Source organism: Sciurus carolinensis, chromosome 17, assembly GCF_902686445.1.
Source record: "Sciurus carolinensis chromosome 17, mSciCar1.2, whole genome shotgun sequence".
In the NCBI taxonomy this organism is placed as follows: Eukaryota; Metazoa; Chordata; class Mammalia; order Rodentia; family Sciuridae; genus Sciurus; species Sciurus carolinensis.
Genome location: NC_062229.1, coordinates 45,375,588 through 45,400,014, shown reverse-complemented (window position 1 = coordinate 45,400,014; position 24,427 = coordinate 45,375,588). Strand labels below are relative to the sequence as shown.

General features: G+C 35.3%; 1 protein-coding gene and 1 non-coding gene across 2 annotated transcripts in view; both read right to left on the bottom strand.

The window, feature by feature from the left end:
• Positions 1–24,427, bottom strand: part of Znf385d (zinc finger protein 385D) — an 880,046-nt gene that overhangs the window by 486,220 nt on the left and 369,399 nt on the right. The gene's annotated exons all lie outside the window — the stretch shown is intronic.
• Positions 10,462–10,534, bottom strand: Trnaa-agc (transfer RNA alanine (anticodon AGC)). The gene has a single exon. It is a non-coding gene; the product is annotated as a tRNA-Ala (tRNA).

Genomic DNA, 24,427 nt, shown 5'->3' with positions numbered 1-24,427 from the left:
TTCTTTTTTACTTCTAATTCCATAACTCCCTCTTTTTAAATAATATGAGCCACTTTGCTCTATGCTTAATTTGAGGTAACTAAAATTTTCAGCTTTATGGGTAGAAAGAAAAATTTTTTAAAAAAATATTTGTCTCTCTTGTTTATAGCCTTAGGTTCTCTTACAAAGTGACATAAACAGAAACCATCAGGTAATATATAGAATTATCCTCTTTGAATTTAATAAATTCTACTTTTCTGAACTTTTTCTTTCTTCAAGAATACACACACAACATACATAAGTACATGTATATATTACAGCTAATTCTGTTATATAATAGTAATCTAACTTCACAGTAACTTATTAGTTAATAATCTCATGCCATTTTTCTTTAATTTATGAAACAATAATAGATTTTCATTTTCAGAGGAATCAGACCCATTTGGTACTCAAGGAGCTTATATGTGAAATAAAATGTACTTTTTTTTTTTTGAGCAGCCAAGGGAGAATAATCAAATAATAATTGCTTTGAGACCCTTTCCTAAAACTGCACAAATGAGGAACTCTTTAACCTTAGGATCCACATTCTAATTTCTGGTGAGTCATCCTCGAGTCTGTAAAACACAATACAAACAATGCAGGGACTCATCCTCCAGCTAAGGCATAGTCTAGAGATTTCCTAACTTTGGATACAAGCTCACGGTCATGAGGACACAAGAAAACCTATGCACTGCAGAAGCAGCCACATAATTTGCTCCTTGATTTATTGCATCTTTGGCAGGCAATGCTCCAAGCTTCCATGCATATATGGGCAATTGGGGCATCTGTGATGAAGTGCTGTTGACAGAAGTATGGCCCGTGGTAACATGATGGCTATAATAAGGAACCACGGTAAGTCAGACAGCTGTATCAATGGTTAGTCTCCGCTTTGATATTTCAAAATGTCAACGCATCATCACATACTGTCAGGGGAAAAGAACCTGAAAGATGCAGGGAGAGGAAAGGACACTTCTATCTACAGTCCTTTAATCAAGTCTCTGTTTAAGAAATCCCTAATCACTGGTAGATGAGAATACATACAGTTCTGCCATTACTCTAAAAATAAAAAAAAAGTTTTCTCCAAAAGCTGAATGCCAAGTTAATCAGTCTTAATATGTCATCATTTATTTTGTCTCATGAGAACATTACAACTTAACCATTCAAGGTCAGCAATGGAATCTTCATGTCAGCACATAAGGTAATATCACTGCACATAAGAACTTACATTTCTAATAGCAAAAGCTGTATCAGAAGAGCCTTAAGACAAAACAGACATTATTACCTCATGTACATGTGTGACTGCATGACTGATGTGATCCTGCATTATGTATAATCAGAAAAATGAGAGATTATTTGAACATACTGAGAAAGGGAAATTAAGGACAACATGTAACAAGCTACAAATGACTTCATAAGCCACTAAAAAATAGTTCACACAGATGCAAATACACTTGAAGAATTAATATATATGATCTATCAAAATATATAAATGCATTCTATTGTCATGTACAATTAATCAGAACAAATAAAATTAAAATTTTTTTAAAAAATAAGAGCTGTAAGACACATTGACTTTAAAAGGCTATAGTTAAATATTTATATGGGGAGACCTAAAATGAGGAAAATAATAATTTATTCCACCTACTCCACCTTTGGTACTGTCTACTCCACAGAAAAAAAAATGTGAAGTAGTAACTATTTTTTAATTTTATTTCCTAATCTCTCCTCCTGTGTTCCAAAATATCAAATACTGATAAACTATCAATGATTTGTGTCATGATAACTTCATGAATAATGAATGACATATCTACTGACTTTACTACATAATGCATATTTCACCAATCCTTTCATTAAGGAATTAGTTCACATGATACAATATTGAACATACTGAGAAAGGGAAATTAAGGACAACATGTAAGAAACTACATATGACTTCATAAGCCATTAAAAAATAGTTCACACAGATGCAAATACACTTGAAGAATTAATTTGTAGGTTATGCTATGACAAACATAAACATGTATATTTTTCTCAACAAGGGTTAGAAATCTTAGGAACCAGATGCACTTTCTCTAGCAATTTCTAGCAAAGAAGGAAAGAAGGATGTGAACAGTAATTTAGTTTTGGCAGTTTAATGGAATGACCAAACTAAGCCTGAATATGCTGATGCATTCTGATGCATATGGAAATACAAAGAAATCATTAAATACTGTTACATTCCATGACAAGAACTATGATTGCTTTGAAAATTCAATCAAATTTCCTTGTCAGTCCAATAATGATAATTCTAACATGTTCATACCAAAAACGCAGTGAACCATGGTATTGCATACCACAAACAGATTGAAACCAGATGCTAAGTCTATGATTTAGAAAATACAAAATATATTTACTCTTTATTCATGGTTTAGCTGTGTTGTACTTAAGTAAAAGGACCATTTTTTAAAAATGGAATGAAAATTCATATACACAGCACTCTTCTTTTTTATAGTCTCACACATTAACTTACCCAACAGCATTGCACTTGCTGCTAATGAAAAGAGAGCAGGCTGTACAAATCTTCTTAAGTCTCCTGTGGCAAGAAAACTATTACAGAAATGAATAGAAGGAAGTCTCTGGAGCTTTTCTCTTGCCTTCTTGTTTTACCAAAGGCTGTTAGGATCACACTGAGAACTGTCAAAGCTGAATAAACCACTGGCAATTGGGTTTATACCCTTTGGGCAGGCAAGCTTTCATGGGGACGATTCGACTTTGTCCAAGCACCAATATATTAGAAACAATGTGAAACTCCCAGAGACTGGATCCTGGCTTATAACTGTAGACAAAGAGACTCTTTGCTGCTGGTGGTTTGCAAGGGAAGGCTTGTCAGAGAGAGTTAATTCAAGCAGCCCGAAATTACATCAACCCTGTGCATCTAAGTACTGTTAATCTGCAGCTTTGCACATTGTATTTCCAAAGCAGTTCAGCTGCAGGGTGGGAGAACAACTGGGCTTACAGAATCACTCAGAAATGTGAAATTTCTTAACTCCCATCTTTGACAAGAGAATTGCTCATTAAGTTTTAATGGGGTGAAGTAGGAGCGATGTCTTCCAAGCTACCCCTAGGAAATTATTTGAAAGTCAAATTCAGATTATTATCTTATAATATCTTCTGAACACATTTAAGCTTTTTTTCAAATAAAGAAGCAGATTCATTGATAACTAGAATTATAAAATTAAAAATATACAAAAATAAGGGCACTTGTGAGATCATGACCTTCATCTTCATTTTATAGATGTGTAGAGATGGGTGTGCCAGAGAGAGCTGGGGAATTCTCATTTATATAGAAAACATTACAAATGCAATATAAATATGAACAATTTGAAATTCTTATTTTTTCAATTCAAGCACCAGAATTTAGGAACTACAGAGCATGATGTTAGTATTTGTCAAATGTTGACTACATAGACTAGATGACTGTGATTCTGTATATATGCACGCAGGTACACGCACACACACAGAGAAGGCAAGAGAGATTTTTCTGTCATTCCAGCACTGGCTGACACAATAGAGTAGTATCTGACTTATTAAAATTTGTGAATATATTTCTATCCTCCAATATTATCTGAACTTTGAAAGAGTTCTAGTCTCTCACATGGTTGTCCAAGTGTGAAAATGCATGTGCATGGGGAGATTCATGTTAGTTGTATGTTTTCTGCCTGGAAGAGCAAACACCACCTTGTTTGAAAACTTGATTTAAATTCCTCTAAAACATAAATAAAAGCAGCTAATTGGAAGGCTATCAAGATTCAACTATTTTGACCATGTAAAAGAGTATGATACAAAGTAGGCTGAACAAATGTTATTTTTGCTGGAATTTTACATGATGGCTAACACCTCTCTTCAAAGGCATATTTTGTGCTTGCATTGGAGTATCAGTTTGCTCAATGATCTCCTGTATTAGAATATGTGTGTTCGAATGATCCCATGCTTAATTGATATACCATCTTAATCACACACATAACTAGAATGCTCATATTAAGTGATATCACCAAATTACTAAATTTTATGAAAATACCCTCAAGGAGAAGGCATTTAAATTTATGCCCTGAAATATTAAGTTGATGACCTGGTTCTATGTGTTTATTTCAGAAACATTAGGAACTATGCTTCATTTCCTCTTTAAGGAATTCACAGTAATAGGAATCAATTTCACATTTTGAATTATGCTGCTCAATTTCAGGACTCTCTAAAAATTAAGAAGTCAGTTCACAGTACTATGAATTTAAGTTGAACCCAGTAATCATCTCTTAATTTTACTTAATGCAGTGTGCATATTCACATGGAAAATTAGCTGATTTAGGTGACCCCCGCTCAGGTCATGGATCAATGCACCAAATATATTTATGTATTTCTTCAAAGTCAGACACCAGTGAACCACAAAATTAGGATCTCTTCTTCTGGAAAATCACTAGTTCCTTGATTTGCCAACATTCCTCTTTTAACTTAACTATTTCCATGCTTTCTTTAAAATGAAACAATTAGGGATAGTGAGTATTGCAATAGTTTGTTAGGTAAATAATTTTACATTATAAACATAGAATTTCTGTAACTATTCAGTTCTTTGTATTATGTACAAGGAAAATCAACATATAAAGTAGTCTACATTGAATCCCCTATTACTTTACAGGTATCCTCAATGTTCAAATTGCATTTATTATGTCCTAAACATGAAAAGTTATTCGACAGTGGCTTTGAACTTAATTTTCTTATGTACATTTTAAAATATAAATTTCCTATAGGCTAGTTTGTTTTCACTTTACACTGTGTTAAGAATTACTTCTTAGCTTTGTAAAGAATTTTCTATGAAAGCATTTTAAAGAAGGCATATGGTATTGCAATTGTATAGATCTACAGCCATTTTTTTAAATTCAATTAACTGACTTGGATGTAGGTGATAATGGCTGTTTAATACTGCTGATAAAATGTTAATGTAAGCAAGCCCAAGAAATATTTTATATATCCGTATGATTTATTTCTTAACACAAATTTTTCAAACTGGAATTGTTGGGCCAAAGGTGGTAAGAATGTGTCACGTGGACCTCATGAAATTTTTTAATAATTCATATTGCATTTATATGTAACAATGCCAGAATATATTACTTATAACTACACAGGTAACATCAAATGACAGATACAAAATACTAAATTATTAATTTAAATATATTTTGAAGTGCTTATTTATAATTATCGGCAAATTTACATTACACAACTATAGAACAAAGCACTTTTATGTGTTTCACAAATTATTTTCAAATTGCTCACTTTCATGAATTTCTTTTTCTGTAACGCTATCATGTTATCTCTCTCTATCCTTTACATTTTTGTTAATGCATGAAACCTAGCAACATTTTTCATTATGGTTTCAGTGTTATGCTTAGGTTAACTTTTGTAAAGTCTGGATTATATATTTGTTAATCTTTTACTTTAGAACTTTTTTGATTTATGAACCACTATTTGACTTGGGTTTTGTGTTATTATATGAAGTAGATCGCTATACTACTTTTAATTGTTGGTATAATTGATTTTTTGTTCTGATACTATTTGAAAGAAACACTGCTGATTTGAATTGCTGATTTTATAATGAATTTTCATATACATTTGTGTTTGTATTATCTAATATATTTCACTAATATCTACCTTTTGCCATGTTAATATCACACTATTATTATAATTATTAAAGCCTTATATTCTGTAGTATTTCAATCTTTCCTTGTTACTCTTTTTTAAAACTGGCTTTTCATGTCCTAATTCAGTAAATTTTATATATGTTCCCAATTTTTTTAAAAAGTCATTGGGATAAATTTAAAAAACAACAAAGTTTTCAATAGCAACTGTAATGTAAAATGAAATACAAATGAAATTTCCTGGTCAAACTGTTTTAGGAGACAGGGTTTTATTTATTTATTTATTTTTGTTTTGTTTTGTTTTGTTCCATTTTCTTTCTTTCTTGACAATTCTTTTAATTTTTTAATATTGATTTTTAACTTAAATTTCTTAGTCCCCTTGAAAGTTGACATTTTTTAAAGAAAAATTCAATATTCTCTGAGGTTTTCAGATTCATCTATTCATACAACTACTCCAGTTTTCATTTTATTTATTTATTTGTTTTCATTTTAATTTTTTTAGTACCAAGGATTGAACCCAGGGGCGCTTTACCACTGAGCCACATCTCCAGCTGTTTTTTATATCTTATTTAGAGGCAGGATCTTGCTGAGTTGTTTAGGGCCTTGCTAAATTACTGAGGCTGGCTATGAACATGCGATCCTCCTGTCTCAGTCTCCCAAGCCACTAGGATTACAGGTGTGAGCCACGATGCCTGGCAATGCTCATTTTTAATATTGCATATTTGTGTCTTCCATTTATATTCAAAAAATACTAGATTTATGTACATGGATAAAAGTATACACATATACTTTTATTTTTATTTTGCTAATTCTTTAACTTCTATTATAATTTTTGTACTTTCTCCATGTTTTGCTTCCTAGTTTCATGAGTAAAATGTTTATTTCATTCTTTGTCATTCTTTCTTCAATTCCATAGTTCACTATGGAAATTTGTAAGATGTAGAGGAGAAAAATGATAACATAAATTAACCATAACATTATAAATGAGAATTAATTACATTTCTTATGAGGCAAATAAAAAGAAATCTCTCTGTCTAGAAACTTTGTATGGGCTTTCAGGACAAAATAAAGAAGAATTTTAAAATGTAACTGACATGATAGTTCAGTTAATTATCAGCTAATTATTTTGGGAAAATAGCTCTCCTGGAAGGCTCTGCCCATTTACAACTCCTTCATGAGGGAGTGAGAAGGTCTGTTTTTCCATATTTTTCACAATATTGCATTATTTCCTGTTCTTATTTCTGAAAAAATTATCTTTTTTCTGTTTTAATTTGTATTTAATTACTCATGATATCCATTTGTTTTGTGATTTAACTCTATCATTTGCTCCAGATCCTGTTGGAATCCTAATTGTCTTCCATCATAAGATTTCTTTTTTTTTTTTTTTATTGTAAACAAATAGGATGCATGTTGTTTCTCTATTTGTACATGGAGTCAAGGCATGCCATTTGTGTAATCATAAATTTACATAGGGTAATGTTGTTTGATTCATTAGGTTATTTTTTCCCTTTCCCCCCTCCCCTCCCACCCCTCTTTTACCTCTGTACAGTCCTTCCTTCCTCCATTCTTACCACCCTCCTTAACCCTAATCCTAAAGCTAACCCTAACCCTAACGCTAATAAACGACTTAACACTACAGCTCAAAGCCCTAGAAAAAGAAGAGCAGACCAACACCAAAAGTAGTAGAAGACAGGAAATAGTTAAAATCAGAGCCGAAATCAAGGAAATTGAAACAAAAGAAACAATCGGAAAAATTAACAAAATAAATAGTTGGTTCTTTGAAAAAATAAACAAAATTGATAAACCCTTAGCCACCCTAACAAAGAGAAAGAGGGAGAAAACTCAAGTTACTAAAATTCGGAATGAACAAGGAAATATCACAACAGACGCGAGTGAAATACAAAACATAATTAGAAGCTATTTTGAAAAATCTATACTCCAACAAAACAGAAAACCTCGAAGACATCAGCAAGTTTCTAGAGACATATGAACTACCTAAACTGAACGAGGAGGATATACACAACTTAAATAAATCAATTTCAAGCAATGAAATAGAAGAGGTCATCAAAAGCCTACCAACAAAGAAAAGTCCAGGACCAGATGGGTTCTCAGCCGAGTTCTACAAAACCTTTAAACAAGAGCTCATTCCAATACTTCTCAAAGTATTCCATGAAATAGAAGAGGAGGGAACCCTCCCAAACTCATTCTATGAAGGCAATATCACCCTGATACCTAAATCAGATAGAGACACATGGAGGAAAGATTTCTTAAGAAATAAAATTTTTAGAAAATTATCACAAATCTGCTTCTGGATTTTTCACTAGGGTTTAGAAACTTTTGACTTGACCTCACATATAGAGTTCTATCAGGCTCCCTGATGGACTACATCTTCTGACCCTCAGTTGGGCTGCCATGTTTACTGTTGGGTCTGTCAGCATAGGGCATCTGCATTGAATGCTGCAGATTTTATATGGCTGCTCTCCCAGTTAAGCCTTCACATCTAGTCCTTTCTCTGCTATCCACTAATTTTTGTCCAACAATTCACTTTTTCAAAAAAGTGAAGTTCTTAATGGCTTCCATATTCTTTATTCAGGTTCTACCTTTACTATCTCTGAAAAAAAAAAAAACCCTCTAAATGCTGATGTGTTTTATGTGTATACTGCCTTTTTCAAATTCTTGGCTTAGATGTAGCTTCCTACCTCTCAAATTTATACTCTTTTAGCCCCCATAGAATGAAAAAGAAATATTTCATATCTATAGCACTTGCTATAGCAAAACAATATCATGCTTTCTCATAATTATCTCTAGGCAGCTGAAGTTGATAAAGAACTACTATCTTTGAAGGATCCTGTTACACTAAACCCTCAGTGGACTGAACAGAAGTCTTCCCTGAGCAACCAGCAACAGTATTTATTGTAACCAACCATGTGCCAGCAATCACATAACAGGTTCATGAGGTTGCTTTTAATCCTTAGATAGTATAATTACAATGGAATCCACTCCTCCTTTAGGGCTTAAGATCCTGGTCTGACCCCTCATCAAATATTCAGTGGGCTGGTTTTTTTGATTTTTGGTTTTTCACTGATCTTTGTTCCCTTGGGTGGTTGGTCCCCCACTTCCATTCCTATTCCCAAGATCGGGTGGTCTTTACTTTATTCTCTCTGAGACAACCTCCTTGATTTTAAGGTACATCATAGGTTTCATAAAAAGCTTTACCGGGGGAAGGCATTAATAAATAGAAACATAGGCAAAAATATTTATATTAATTTTGAGCTACAGCCCGATGTAAAAGTTACTAAAATGTGAAGGAAAATGGAAAAGGATGCTCTAAGGACACAGAGCTCAAGTCCTGAATTCATCACTTCATGCTGGTTGATTTTGGAATCTCCCTGGACCTCAGCTTTTTTATCTTAAAATACAGATAATTAGAATGATTAAATAAATCTAATTGAAGCCCTAGATCAGTTTGGCACAAAATAATCCCTCAAAATAGCTGACTCATAAGATTTATAATTATAAATTACATTTTGAGGATTGGCATCAAAGTTTTGTTATACAGTAGTATAAAACATGCATCTGATGCTTGATGATTTGTATGATAGTTTCAAAAATTTTTTAAAAATGGAACCTATCCATTACCTATCATATGCCATGCTAAGGGAAGAAATTTTGGAATACAAAGATAAAATTGCTAGTTATAAGGAAAGGTTGGACTGTCTATAGCTCATTTCTCAGGCTTTCAAAGAGGTTTCTCATGACGCCTTAAACACTTTCTCTGCCTCTCTCCTCCCTGAACATATTTAGCAAGTGTAAAATCAAGATCATAGGTGGCTGGCTTCTTTATTTTCCAACTTCATGTTCTTTATTGGGCTACAAACTACCACAATTATCAAACCTGAGTATTCTACAATATTATCTCCTTTGCTGTCCAGAGTTTCCTCAGGTGTCTCCTTTCCTCCCTGTCTCTGTCTAACAAAATGTAATAAAACATTTGTACAGGTCATGTGGGAAGCATACACTCCAAGCAGCACAACCTATAGACCAGAGACTGAGAATATTCCCTTTTTTTTTTTTTTCCCTTTGAAAAGTCACAGTGAGCTCAATGGGGAACTATTTAGATTTGGGGTAGCAGTAAAGTATCTTGGAAAAAAGTGGAAATGACTGGCTTTTCGAATTTCATTCCGCTTTCTCATTGCATCACTATCCCATGACTCATCTTTTATGACTATATTCATTATGACATACTTGAAACCTCCTGAGTCACCTCAGTAGACTAAATCATTACTTCCATGTGAAACTTTTTAAAAGTTTCACCAAATGACTGAAACTCAGCAGACTCAATAGCTTTGGTTGTTATAGAGTATCATCAATTAACATAATTTCCAGGAAAAAGGCATAAATTCACATTTTTGGCTCTACAGAAACTTTTCCCATTCAAGGACGACAGAGCATTTTGCCCTTTCATTTAACATCAGTAACTACTACACCTCACCAGTCATTTTCTTAGCATTCATGAACTACAGTCATTCATTTTCTTAATATCCATGTAACTGAAATGAATATGGGGGCTGCGAGAACAATCTATCTAGGCTTGCGTAAAGATACCACTGGAGCATTTGTGTAAGAAGAAATGAGAGTGGGCAGTTTCTAATTAGAGTAGTAAACACAGACACACACACACTTACACACACATACACTCACACACTGAAAGCACATGTGATCTTCTGCACAAGAATTGCAGAAAACTGTTTAAAATACAACACTTTTTTTGTTTGTTTGGTGGTGGTGGGGATTGAACCCAGGGCCTCATGCATGCTAGGCAAGCACTCTACCAACTGAGCTATATCCCCAGCCCCTACAACACTTTTTAATAAGTTGTGCTGACCCACGTTGGTAAAATCATGGACAAACAGGAGTGAGCCAAAATCTCAAACAAGGACAGGAGGATTCACAAATTAGTTCTGATTGAATTCTTTAAGGTAACACATCAGACTGGAGTCCAGTTTATTTAATGCTGGGGTAAGAGCTGCCCTCCACTCCCATTTTTAGAAGACAGTAAAGGTTTGAGAATGTGCATCAGGAAAGCCTGATTTGAATCACGATCTTTCAGTGCTTTGCTTTGTAAATAAATACTTTGTACCTCCTTCTTTGCCCTATGGCACTATTTCAATAACAAGGACAACTTCAAAAGCTGAATATTCTGTCCTCACACATTCCTACTGGAATATGCTTAATCCATAGCACATGGAATTTATCTTAATATATATCTATCTATATATTGCTACAAGTAACCATACAGAGACCAGTTTGTTCAAAATTGCAGTTTTTGATACATTTGCAGGATGGGACTTCTCAGTTTTTTCTTAGATTCACAGGGATCTAAGAAGCGTTAAAACCAGAGTAACTTCTCAATCCAAATGTTTTCCAACTAGCTCGTTTTATGGCATTTTTGCTGTCATAACAATTTATTGTCATAACCTAGGCCAAAAGAAATATCTGAGTCCTGTTTATTAAGTGGTTAGGTCCAAACAACTCAACAAATACCTATGGTACTAAAAACTACATGATTAAATAATATGCAGTATATTAATTGAAAGTAAAACATCATTTTTTGTTTCCTTCTCAAATTATCACCGTTACTTACTAATGACATGCATGTACCAGTTGACCTGATGCAATTTCTCAAACTTTGGAATAGATTGGAATTCTCCACCCTCATGTTTTGTCCCTCACTGACCTCTGTAGGGTACTTCTTTTTTATCACATCAACTACCAAAAATTAAGATTTTGGAGAAAATGGCATCATGAAAGGGATGGTAGCATGACTGAATGTTCAAAGTGTAAACATACACAAGCAAGTTATTTGTGCAGTGTTTGACAAGCAGTGCAGCCTTGAAAACGTTCCAAACATCCAGCGATGTCCCTGTGAATTCATCAAAACCCTTTCAACTGCCTCCCACGTGCAGGGTATGGGAACCAAGACCTTTAAGCAACTGTCTTTTATCATGAGAAGTGAAGTTACTGTATGGTCTTTTACAGAGCTGGGGCCTTCTGAGAAACTGAGGCAGAACAAAGGCCCCCCGCTTCAAACCCTGATTCTTGTGATTGAGTCAGAAAGATTTCAGACATGTCACTCAAGAGTAGCAGGCATGAGTTTGTTTGAGGGATAGGAAAGGGAAAAGGGACACTCTCAAGGAAGAGAGTGGGTCTACTCAGAGAGGAGAGGGACAATATGCCTTTTCTGCAATCCAGTTTTATTGGGGATCCCAGAGAAGTTTCCAGAGAGTCCCACCCAGGTCCACCTCTTGACTTTTGACCCATAGCAGGATGATTTCAAGTCCCCACTGCCATGACAACTATAGGTCACTTTGGACCTTGCTGACAGATTTTAAATGGGTTCTTAACCATAAATCCTTATAGATTTCATGGTTAGGAGGAATTATCCTTATTTCCCTGAGTTCTGGGATGTGGTCTATTGAAAGGGTCACAAAGGTCTCCCCTTTCAGGGTCACTTTTGTCTTCTTACTGACATTGTTTCAGGCCTGCATTTCTCCGACAGGTAACAGGTAGTTTTCTGAGGAATGTGACATATTACCACCAGGTAAGCCAGGTGGAGCTGCAGGTAAACTGCTTCTTGTAAAAGAAAAGCATGTGGGGTTCAGCGCAGCAGGCCCATTTTATAGAATGATTCTCATAACCTCTTGCTCCCATTACACACATGTCTGTCCCCTCTCACTCCTCTAAGTGCAATGTCATTGTGGAAAGCTATGACAAGCTCTTCCCTCAAGAAAAGGAGAACTAGATGGAGCCCCTCCTTCCTCCAACAACACACAGCACAATGACACAGGTTGGGACGCAACACTATGGGAACTGACTTCCTACCCTTCTTGCTTACTCTGTTTTCAACATGGCACAGGGGAGGAAAGTGATACAGGAGATGACAGTCAGAGCTCTTGGCTTCCTATGAGGTGTAGGGCAGGGCATGAAATGGAGAACAAAACCAGACGGAAAATGCAGACAACCACCCCAAGAAATGGGGAAGGAGAGGGATAGTTCCTCTAGTCTCTAATATTCTCCCTCTCCATTTCTCCATATCAGCAAGTATGGCCTAATCATGTGATTTCTTAACCATCTGGGGCTGTCCAGGAAGTCCTTGGCTTAACACTGGATCCAGCATCATCTGTATCAATAACTAAACCTGGGAATGAAAAGATTACTAGGTGGTGCCCAAGTAAGCAAGAACTTGGACTTCCCTACCTTTTTCAGTCTACTTCTAAATTTCCAATCAGCCAGCTGCAGAGGCTCATCCTAACTTTTCATTAATCCTCATTTTATAAGACTGAATGTTTTGGATCGACTCATCAAGTTATGGTGGTTGAAGTGTTCACTTTATCATCTATTAAATATCCACTACATGTCACTTCTGTAAGTGGCACCTGCTAAATACTATGAGAATGACTTGGAGATGTAATCCTTCTACAATTCAGAGAAGGAAATATTTTTTTAGGTTTCTCACAAGTAAATGGCCAAGTTCACTCTTCTAATATCCTTGAGATTGGCTGATTCTCCCCAGGTCCAAGGTAGCTTGGAGAACTCAGACAGCCTGGTTGAATTTCCAGTCATGCCAGAGGAAGTTTCCAAGAAGGAGAAGGGATTGTCCAATACCTCCTTAAAATATACTTGAATGTGTCTGAAATAGGTCTAGAAAAAAAATCGTTGATTTTCCAATATTTACTTTATAATCAATAATTATTTAATACATTTCTAGAGCTCTTTTGTAGCATCTTAGTAATATTGCCAAGTTTAACTTCCAATTTTCTGATATTTATGCCTCTTACTTTTTCTCTTTGCTAAATAAAGTGACTAGAACACACAGAGAGGAAATTTAGACTTTTTGTGACCACAATAGAAATCCTTCATACTATTAAGTGGATTTCTAACAACATGTACCAATGTCAAACATATAGATATTGATACAGCTCATATTTTCCTCTCATTACTGTCAAATAAATATGCAATTTAATTTCAGTGGGTCTATATTTAAACAAGTTAATTTTACACTAAAATGTATTCCATCATAGAAAAAAAAACCACAATATAGTAGGAAACAAAGCTTTCTATTAGTGCTTTACAGTTCTTATTAAAACCACAGTGATGATGTGACAATAATAAAACAAGTGGCATTCCTCAATATTTATTTATGTGTTTATTACATTATTGTATTTTAACAATTAGCATTTGAATTTATGGCCTAGTACTGACCAGTTATAAGTAAAAAGCAAAAGAAAAACAAAAACAAAAACTTACAGCCTGGAACTTTTAATTGGTAGAGCTCATTTTTTAAAAAAATCAATTAGTATTAGTGTTCATGGTAACAAGAAGTATTAGACAATTAAGTTTAACAAAAGTCTTCTCTCTTTTGACCTCAAAGGCAAGCAACATACTGGCCAAATCCAAATAAAATAAGCACACTACAAAACTGAAAGACTCTATTAATTTAATTTTGTTCTTTTCAGTTTATGCTGATAACATGAGGGGTGGTGAGGAAGTGCTCCATTTGTTAAAATGATATAGCTCATTATTAGTGTCCATTTATCAAAGATAAATTAAAGTGAATGGTGAGAATAGTTTATAGGCATATTTACATAGTTGGCAGAATGCAAGAGCTCAAGAAAATTATTACAGCTGCTCTGAGCAGTATGTGTGAAAGATTCAGGTCTTTTGATAATCATTGAAATACATATGCCACATCATTTGGGTTCCAGGTAGACTATTTTTCTTGTTTCTTTTTTTTTTTTTCCTTCTATTTGCCATCTAGTATTTCAAACTGTATGCGGACTTCAGACATTCTCGATATGGCTATTATCAATTTACAGTACCTTGTTTGAATGTCTTTCAACTTATAGATAAGCATTAGGATTCCAAACAAGAGAAGAAATAGTATTTATGAAAGGTGCTTATTAAAACACTGAGATAAACTGCAATAATTGAATTTGACTCATAAACTTACAAAAGGTTGATTATTCTTTCTTTGTCTTGAAAGAAACTTTGATTTTCTATAGGATTTTATCTTGAAAATAATATAAATGTGTCAGGATCAAATGTTAACATACCACTTAGTCTTATAAAACCATTGATTTAAGAATCAATGCAAACAGCTACAGGTATATGATGAAACCTTATTCAGTTTATTTATTTTCCTAATATTTGGAGAGAAAAACTTCCATATTGTTATGAAGTTGTTTCTACTTTTAAGCTAAGAATTGGCACTGATTTTGTAAAATTTTATGTGTGGCTTCTTTTACACATGTGATATCCTTGCACAGTTTCTAATTGTAGTATAGTAGTAAGAAGATGAAGGTAGGTTTAAGAATGATAATGTTTGAGTGGGAAAAGGAGAGGAAGAAGTGACCCTCTGTAGTGATTCAGTTGTAAGTATTTAAAGAGAGAGGACTAAAAAGTGACCTTGGGAAAAATAAATACTTTCCATTATACTTAGCTTTACAGTAATTGGGAATGAGTTCTTGGTTACCAGAGCAACATACTTAAAGCAATTGATAAGTTAGGAACACTTGTTCACAGTGATGGATGTACCTTCTGCTTTCAGGTTTACATGTGCAATGGTAAAAAATGATGTATAATTCTGGTAAATTAAGGAACTATTATGCTAAACAGGATCCTTCAAAATAATCATACAAATGATCTCAGAATAATAATTCTGTTTTCAGAAAGAGGATGCATTAGTGCAAAAACCAATCCCAGATCTTCAACAAAAGCATGCATCAAGCAAGAAACAGTCTACTCTTATACTCTTATACTCTTATCCACAGTCCCTTTTCAATAGGCAACCCTATTTAGTCTTGATCTAAAGATTTTAACCTCTGGATATTCTCTGTGTTTAGCCTTAGGATTCCAAGTGCTTCCTGCATTAAGACTGTCCTTGGGGCTGGGGTTTTGGCTCAGTGGTAGAGTGCTCACCTAGCATGCATGAGGCACTGGGTTTGATCCTCGGCACCACATGTAAATACATTAGCAAAATAAAGGTATTGTGTACATTAAAAAAAAAAAAAAAAAGTCTGTCTTTACCTCACAAATGACCTAACTCAGTTGTAGTTCTCAACTATACTTTTCCTTAAAATTCCCGTTCTGTTTCAAAACTTTGTTCTGGTAATGACTCCACGACAAATTTATTGCTTCCTGATTCCAAAACACCAGGACCCATCCCAATACTGAGCTTCATAAATCTTCCTACTTGAATGATGAAATCCCTCCGTGTTATAACAGCTCTCACCCATGTCTGCAAAGGGAGAACATTCTTCAAGGAAGCAAATCTCTCGGCTACAATCCTACAGAGCAGCCTTAAATGTGAAATTGCTCTCTTTCCACCTCTATAAGCTCACATGGCACAAGTCTCCCCAGATCCCAGAGCGCATGCATGAGATCTTGCTGGAAGAGTGTGCTGCTTGGTTTAGCAATTACTGCAGGCAGTCTTCTGCATCTGAATGTCACCATCTGGACCCCTCTTATTTCCATTCCTTCCCATATGGATGTTCCCTTTTTCCTTGGAATCTGAGGATGTGTTAGTTGGCTACCCAACATTGTGCTTTGATTTCCCCTCTTTGGTTCTCTATTATCTAGTCCATAGGTCTTCCCTCCAATACCCACTACTACTCTAACTGCTAAATAAAATGTCCCAGTAGTAGATACACCAGTTTCATTCAGTGTGCTAATATACCACCAAGAGAGGGGTTCAGTGGCAGATACTAGTTGGTGAAACAGTTTGTTTAAATCAGTTCCCTGCTTTTCAGATCACCTTTAGTTTGCCCTAGTGCTGTGACATACAGATGTACCCAGATACCCCCTTTTAATAAAGCTTTCAGATTCTTTGGAATGGACACATGCAGGTCAATCACTGTCCAGCTTGAAAAACCTGTTTCCTCTGTTCTTTTCAAATTCAGCATAACTAAGCCTTGTAGATCAAATTCTATACTTATGAATATCAACTTGCACAAATAAAGTGCAATATCAGTTTTGGAGATGATCACAATAAGAAGTCCTATATTTTACAGCTAGTGACAGTGGATAGTGAAAATAGAGATTCAGAGCATGAACACTGTTGTTAGACAGATCAAAGTTCAAACTTCGTTGCTTTCAACTTGCTGGAATGTATACAGTGCCACCTTGCTGGGCACATGTTGTGGGATTAATAAATGGGAGCTCTCATACTATTGATGCTATCATTCTCATTTGTTACTGACAAAAATGCTCTGTTCCTAATGCGAATGAAACAATTGCTTCAAGTCAATGAAAATGAACATTTTAACCTGCAATATAATCCCAGGGTAGAACTAGATTCTATTGTCAAATTGTATAATAACTGGATAACCTATTTTTCCAAATTATTGCAGAGAGTTTTACAACTGAAATAAAAATTCCAATAAATATTACGCTAGAGAGGAATGGCTTGGGATCAGCAATCAGAGAATTTCCTAAATATAAACTATGGGTCTTCACAATATTGTTTTTCCTCTCCTAGCAGAACAATATGCAAGTATATATTTTTTTCATTACAAATAATCCAAGGGAAAAATCCATTCAAGGCAAATGAAACACTATTACATTTTCTGTAAGGGGGAAAAGAATAAAAACCATAATGTTCTTCCTTTAAGGCCCTGAGATTTCATAATGCAGCATTACAAAATAATACCTACTGGGATTGCAACATAAAATACAGGCTTCTCGGATTTGTTGTTTTATTCCATGTAGCTAATAAAGTTACTTTTAAAGTGATTTTACAACCAATAGTTCAGTAACACAAATGCTTTTGCTTTTAGAGTATCACAAATAACACATAATATCCAGGCAGAAACCCAGACTATTGCCATTTAAGATCCCTGTGTTTTCTTTCATTCAGAAATCTATTTAAATTAGCAAATCAGAATCAAGTGTAGTGCTTCTAACAGATAGGAAAGCGTACTCCAAATAACAGGACCAAAGGTATTGTCAAATAAAAACAAATGAAGATGCTGAATGCAGTTAAAGAAACACAATAACTCCTGCAAGAATTTTTTCCCCATCTGTCAGGCCAGAAATGATAAGAGAAAATAATTCATAAAGTTGTAAAACATCATAGTGTTTCTGATCAAAGTCAAAAAATCTAATCTCTCTTTCCCCTCCAGCTGAGAACACAAGCAATCAACACTTTCATTTCAATGTGATATTTTTCAGGGTGCTGAAAACTACTCTGAGAGGTTCTCACCCTGACCCCTGTCACAGGAGGGAATGCAACCAGAAAGGCTCTCAACACAGGAATGGAGACCTGCTGTCAACTGCCTCCTTTTATGAATATAGAACTGGCCCACAGCTGGGTATAGAAAAAGAATCTGTGGCCCATGAGGCTACCTAGGACACCAGGAAGGGGGGCTTTTATTTAAATGCACCCCACACCCCAAGGCAAAGTAGACAATCTGACCCAGAAGGAGAAAGGTACTTGCACAGCACCAGAAGGAACAGAAGCTATCTCTGTCTTGGTAGGTTCTGGTTTACCAGTCTCCAGAAGAGCGCCTACCTTACCAAAGGTCTTATCAATTAATTATTAAATGAGCAAATGAATGAACATGAGTTTACTGAAGGGAAGACTTGTCATCAATTTGGCCAATTGCTTATGTGTGTTTTTCAAAGATCCCTTTCACTGAAGTATGAAGGGCAAATTTAGGACCACAAGAGGTAGGCAATGTAATTACAGGCAGCGAATGTTTAAACAGCTCTTTCTCGGAGAAGCTGATTTTCATTTAACTAAAGTCCTGGTGCAGAATGCAAAGAAAAGTAGATAAATGGGGATTTCAGAGATAAGATCAGTAGGTGAGGCAAATTCTGAGCTATCAACTGACGTAAGTGTGTGGATGGTGGGGCTACTCCATGAGAGGATAGCAGTGCAGGAAGCACATTTATGGAGAAAGATCTGTATGAGTTTCATTTTGGAGATGCTGATCTTGAGGTGCCCTCCCAGCATCATGGAAAAAGTGTCAAATTAGTTGTTTAGAAATAGTAACATGATGTTCACAAAGATGTTCGGATTTTAAATACTCAGTAGAGGCAAATAGGTTCCTTACAACTCTTTTAAGAACAGAAGACCTAGAAATACTGGTTTCTTTCAGATAAGACAGCAGCAACTCAATTCCCAGAAGGACATGTGATCAAAATTTGCATTGACTGCTGACCAGTACTCTTAGCTGGTAACATGTCCTACTCTCTGTGGAAAGTTAGTTTTTGGTCCCAGATAATACATTTTTTTCCCCATCCTATAGTTTCTTTGCCTAGCATATTATTTCATACTTTCTGTGGTTTTAACATTGTTTTTCCTGATGGAAGTATATTCATATATACTTGGGAAATATTTCACTACACAAAGATACATTGACTTCCATGTTACAAGACATCCTGGGCTCACAATTAGTCTAAACTGTGAGGGGCATGGCAGTAAGGATAATCTCCCTGTGCACATGGTACACTCTTTGGAAGGTCATCTCTAGGAGTGAGTATATTATACATTACTCTTTGGCCAACACTTTGTCAGACATTAGTTTTGTTCTCAGAAGTATCTTTTCTTTAACGCCCATTTTAATTCAAAACACCAAAATGATCGCAAGTGTCCTCTCTCAAAGGATTCCATTGAACTTGTTTGTAAATACTGAAAAGCATTCATTACATTATTGTTGGAACAAACTAATGTATGCCACTAATAACTATGTTGCAGTGATCATTCAGGAGAAATGTCTCATCTGTACTGTCATCTTTCATCCTTGTAGTGGTGCTGAGTCTATAGGAGGGTATTTGAATAGTGTTGGTGGTTTGCACACAGGTAGTTAAGGGCAGGGAAGGAGAAGAATTCCTACTGCTTCTCCTACTCACTGTTCCTCATTCTTACTAAATTAACACCCTGAAGTACTTAAGATGCTAGACCTAGTTATTCATACAAAAAGCATTTTAACCTGAAACTTTATTCTGAAAAACTGTACCAACATAAACACTCAGTGCCATTTGCAAAACACAAAAAGAATATTACCTCTAATAGTCTAATAATTTCTCTATCCATCATACCTTTAAAGGTACCCAAGAAATCTCTTCGTGATAACTTTATATGTTTTTCCTCTTTGCTATTTAAAATGTATGCATGTCCAGGATTCCAGTGGTACACATTTAAAATATACACATAAACTAAACAAAGGGTTCTGGCAATGATAATGATCAAATAATGGGCAAATTCACAGCAAAAATACAAGAACAAATTCAGAGCAATGTTAGAATGACCACTAATATTAAAGTTATATATTATTTTGGGGCACAAAATATTAAGAATGCATCAATATAAAAGGGACTAAATATCACCTAAAATAATAATAAACCATATTCATTTAATTACAGGTAAAGTGTTCTGCATATATAATAAATGGTCACCAAATGCTAGCCGTTTTAGTCAGACCTGACAAGAAACGTTCTAGAGGAGGAGAAGTTTATTTGGGGGCTAACAGTTTCAGAGATCTTGGTCCATAGATTGCCAGAACCTTTGCTTTGGACCCAAGGTAAGGCATAAGACCATGGCAGAAAGATGTGATAAAGAGAAGTAGTTCAATACAGGATACCAGGAAGCAGAGAGGGACTCCCCTTAGCATGGACAAAATAAATACCAAATGGTACATCCCCAATGACCTACCTCCTTCAGCCACACCCCACCTGCCCATGGTTATCACACAGGTAATCCATTCAGAGAATTAGTGCACTGATTAGGTTAAGATTTTCATAATCCAGTCCTTTCACATCTATGCTTTCTTGTATTGTCTTACACATGAGCTTTTGTGGGATACCTCATATCTAAATTATAACATTCTACCCAATGGCCCCAAAAGCTCATACCCATTTCATAATGTAAAAACACATTTAGTCTATTTCCAAGAGTCCCTACAGTCTTAACAGTTCCAGGATTGCTAAAAGTCCCTGACTAAAGATTCCTCTGAGACAGAGCAAATTCTCAGCCTGAGCCCCTGTAAAAATCAAAAGCAATTTACATATACCCAATATATAAAGTCACAGAGTATACATAATCATTTCAAAAGGAAGAAACAGGGGCACAGAAAGAAGGAAAGGGACCAAAGCAGGAATGAAATTCAACTGGCAAACAAGTTTTATAACTCCACATCCATATCTGGGGTACAAGGCAACCTGATGCCCTCTCCAAAGAACTTGTGTAGTTCTGCTCTATGACCTTCCTGGTTGCAGTGCATATGACCTCTCTTGGATTATTTCTATTCAATTCCTGTAGCTTTCCTTTGTGAATGTTCCACAGTACTGGCATCTCTTAAACACAAGGGCCCGCACTGCATATTTGGCTTCCTCCTCACATCTCCACACATTGCCCTCTCAGGGGCTGCCTGCAAGCTTTCCAATCCTGTTGCACTCTGCCTGGCCTCCCAGGCCTTCCTTTGAAATCTTGGTGAAAGCCTCCATGACCCCAACTCCAACATCCTGCTGAACCAACAACATTTGCTTGATGCCAAGTGTTCAGGGTGCATGGATGACTGAACAAGGTGAAATTTTCTAAGCCCCTCTGGAAAGCCAAGTACCTCCATGGTCTCTCCTCAAAGGAATTTTTTCTGCACTCCTTTGAGCCTGAAATAGGTTTGGTTTTGCCAATTCTGGAGATGCCCTGTAGCCATCTTTGCTTTTATTTCTGTGTAAAGTACTTAGCAGCATCTCTTTAGTGCTTATATTCTCTTTAACAACTATAACTTTCCTAGAACTAGTAATAGTCTTCTGAAAAATTTGCAGTTTTTCAGATTTTCTGCTTTCATTTCTGCTCCTGATTATCATAATATACTTGGCTAAAAGCTGCCAACATTATTCATGCTACTTCCACTGCCTAGAATTTTTTCTGGCAGATTAAGAAAACCATCACCTTTAAATTCAGTCTCTCAGAAAGTCTCAGGACATGGGCAAAACGTAGACAACTTTTTTAGGCAGAACACAACACAAGTGGACTTTAGTCCAATTACCAATAGAATCCTTCTTCTCCTCTAAAATGTGATGAACCCAATCTTTACTGTCCACATTCCTAACAGCATTCTGGTCTGCTGATCTCCCCCCAGAACACCTGTTAAGGTCCACTTACAATATTCTAGAGCTTTTCCAGCTTGCATCACTAAACTTTCCAAAACTGCTACCACAAATTCCAGAAATTTCCAAAAACTTCTGAATCACATGGTCAGATTAGTCATAGCAAAACCCTTCTTCTCAGTACCAATTTCTGTTTTGTCCCTTTTTCCAGTGGAATGACCAAAAGAACTGATGAGAATAATTTTAAAAGAGGAGAAATTTACTTGGGGTCATAGTTTCATAACTGTCAGTCCAAAGATAGCTGGTTCCTTTGTTCTGGGCCCAAGGTGAGGCAGAACACCATGGCAGAGGGTGTGGCAGAGTAAAGTAGCTCAAAACAAGACACCAGGAAGCAGAGATAGATTCCCCTTACCACGGACAAAATATATACCCCAAAGGCATGCCCCCAATTAACCCAATTCTTCTAGCTACTCCCTACCTGTCTATAGTTACCACACAGCTAATTCCTACCAGAGGATTAATGCATTGATTAGGTTAAGGATCTCATTACCTAATCCTTTCACATCTAAGGTTTTTGCATGTTTCATACATGAGCCATTGGGAAACACCTCATATCTCAACAATAGCACTAGTTATCTCTTATTTAACTCATTTAATTCAATTTCATACAATAGTCCACTTGGCTCACAAATCAATTTATAATCCTGAGTAAAGAAGGAACAAAATTCCATTAGTCAGGATTTTTAACAATCAGGGTAAGTTTAAACTCTTTCAAATATGAAATATAATTTTCTATGTCATTATGTCTTTCATTCACAAAATTATAAATAGTATCACTGCATGTGTAACAAGGTGAAAATAGTTTTACAAAGGCAAAAGATAAAAAATAAAGGGGGGAAGGCCTCTAGGGCTCTTCCTAAACACTTCCTTCAAAGAATTCTTAAGTATTTTCTCCATAGTAGTTAAAAGAAAATAAAAGAGAAAGACAGAGGGAGGGAAAGGAGAAAGAGACAGAGCCAAAGAGAAGGAGGTAGGTAGAAAGGGGAGGAAGGGGAAAGGGAGGGAAGAGGGAAGGGAGCAGGGGAGAGAGGGGAGAAAAAGAAAGAAAGAAAGAAAGAAAGAAAGAAAGAAAGAAAGAAAGAAAGAAAGAAAGAAAGAAAGAAAGAGAGAGAAAAGAATCTTCACTTTCAAAGGTTTTGAAGTTACAGAATACTTTTATGTTCAAAGGTGATTTCCTTTTTTATTATAGGCTATATTTGGAGACTAGCACTAGGAGACTCTGAAACAGAGAAATTACTGAACTGAGAATGTCTGTATTCACATAATCAGCAGATAAAAATAATATATTAGTTTTAAGTTTACCTCATTCATTTAGTTATCCCTAAATCAATCCTCATCATGATAAATTCTAAAGTTGATATTAGAACCTGAAAGTACTGTCTCCAGAAAATGGAAAAAACTGTACTCAAAGACGGTGAGAAAAGCATGAAGGAAAACTACTTTTAACTGAGAGAGATGGCTTCTGATACGAGTACTGCAACTTAGTATCTTGTGTAACTTGTGATCCACAGACAATGATCCTAAAATTTTTTATTGGTAAAATGAGATTAAGATTAATTGACTTCAAATTTGTAATAAGAATTAAAGATGAAACAATATATATAAATCTAATGCCATATGTCAGTACTTATCTATTGAAAAGTCAAGTATTGAACCCCCACTGTTTCAAGTCACTATCCTAACCATGGGAAACATAAGACAGAGACATCTGCTAGAAATGTTCTTCTAGACAAGAAGAAAGCATCTAAATAAACAAATGAATTTAGAAACCATACTCTCAGGAATACAAATTAGGAATATCCTCCAGAATCACTGGCTTGTACTTTCAAAAATATTAAGAAAGTCAAAGTCTGAAGGTCAGTTTCAAAATAAAATACTAAAATAACAGGAAAATTAGATGCAGTGCATGATCCCAAATTTTATCTTGAAAGGGGAAAAGTAGCTAGCCAGAAATGATGTTACCCAATTAATGAATTTGAATACAAACTTTGGATTAGGTAAATATGATACAAATATTCAATTTTCTGATTTTCCAAATAATTCAATGGTAAAATGAAAGAGACACCAATGTATTTAGAGAGAAAGGAGCAAAATTGTTCCCAATAACCCTCAAATGGTGCAAATATATGGAATGAAGAAGGAAAAGAAGACTGGAAGAGGGGGGTGGAGACAGCAATAAAGCAATTGGGAAAAATGCAAATACTGAATGTATCTTGGTAAAGTTAGTTACAAGTTCCTTGAATTACTCTTTTTATTTTCTGTATGAAATCATATAAAACCATAAAAGTACTTTAGAATGGAAGAAAGTTTTAAACATGTATTTACATCCCCTTTCCCTTCTTTCTTTACTGCCTCTCTGGAGTAAATTTTGCAGATTGCCTTTAGAATTTCAGCAATAGAAACAAACATGGTCTCGTACTTGTTCTATATTGAGTAGTGCAGTTCTACCTCAATGGATTTAAGGAAATCGATAATTCACAATACAGAACTTTAGGTAGAGTAATGTTGTGGCTTAAATGAGTTGGAAAATGTCCCTAAACACTTTGCACAACTCCTAAAACTGGTGTTTTGTT